A 1,528-nucleotide genomic window follows, 5' to 3' on the forward strand; every position below is an offset into this window, starting at 1 on the left:
TCTGAGAAGGTCAGTGAAATGCCCTCAGGATTTATCCTGAGATCCTGTACCTCAGATTGTAGAACCTTTGTCAGTGCAGCCATGTGGATGAGTCACCTGGCAAAGATTTTCTCTGATTCTGTAGGCTATTTCTTCACTCTCTTAGCTATTTCCTTTGATATGCAGAAATGTTTTAAGTTGATGTAGTTCCTTTTGTCAATTCTTGTGGTAACTTCTGGGCCGTTGCAGTACTACTCAGAAGTCTTTGACTTTACTTATGACTTCAAATATTTCTCCTATTTCTTTTAACAATTTCAAAGTTTTAATTCCTATATTTAGATCTTTGATGGATTTTGAGTTCATTTTTGTGAAATACAGGATCTTGTTTCAATCTTCTCACATGGTTATTGAGTATTCCTAGAGCCATTTGTTAAAGGGACTGATTTTGATTCTTTTATCACTACTCCAATGGATGTTTTCTGTGGGTTTATTTTTTGTTTTCTATTCCATGAGCCAACATGTCTGCTTTTGAGCCAATACAAAGCTCTTTTTGCTATTATAACTTTGTTGTGGCTGACCAAATAGCTCAGTAAATTAAAGCGCCTGCAAGCAGGTGCAAGAGCCAGGGATTTGATCCCCAGGCCTGCAGTGCCAGCCCTACCCCCGGGGCATGCTGAGATGGCAATTGAGGCTGAGTGTGGTGGTGCATGCCTATAATCCCAGCTCTTGGGAGGCTGTAAACAGGCGGATCACTATGAGTCTGATCTAGTAGTAAGACCCTGAACACCATATAGACTCTTCCCTAAAGATACAGAAAAAATATTTTGTTGTATAATTTGAGAGAGGATACCATGATACTCCAGCATACTTTCCTTTTCTTTTTTTCTTTTTTAAATTGTTCTGGTTATTTTGGGTCTTTTGTGTTTCTACATAATATTATGATTTTTTTTCTCGGTTTTTGAAGAATGTTATTAGAATTTGGATGGGGATTGCATGGCATTTGTAGATTGCTTTTGCTAATATGGCTGTATTAACAACATTCTGTTGATCCATGAACATGGGAGATCTTTTCATTTTCTAATGTCTTCTCTACTTTTTTCTTTAATGTTTTGAAATTTTCACTTACAGGACTGTTACCTCCTGGCTAGTTGATCGCTAAAAATCTAACCTAACATTCTGGTAACTATGAGGTAAATGGTAAACTTTTTGGAATTATCACTAACTTAGCAGGTCTCTAGACTCCACTAACATTACAGTTATGAATGCTGTGAAGGTAACACCTGTAACTTAGAAGAAAAATTTCCCTATTTGCTGTAGCCAAACTGAAGTCCCACACTAAGGTACTGTATTTAGTAAATGCATGTGCTGCTCTGCTCTTCTTTCTTTTCTTTTGTAGCACTGAGATCAAAGGCTAGGGCCTTAAGTATGTCGGTCAAGTGCTATGTCACAGGAATTTGTATACCCTTAGCCCCTATTGACTTTCATTTCCTTTTTTTTTCAAAGTTTTATTGATAAACAGATAGCAATGAGACAGTTTCAAATCAAATCG

This window comes from Octodon degus, unplaced genomic scaffold, assembly GCF_000260255.1.
Source record: "Octodon degus isolate 3935 unplaced genomic scaffold, OctDeg1.0 scaffold00001, whole genome shotgun sequence".
Classification (NCBI taxonomy): Eukaryota; Metazoa; Chordata; class Mammalia; order Rodentia; family Octodontidae; genus Octodon; species Octodon degus.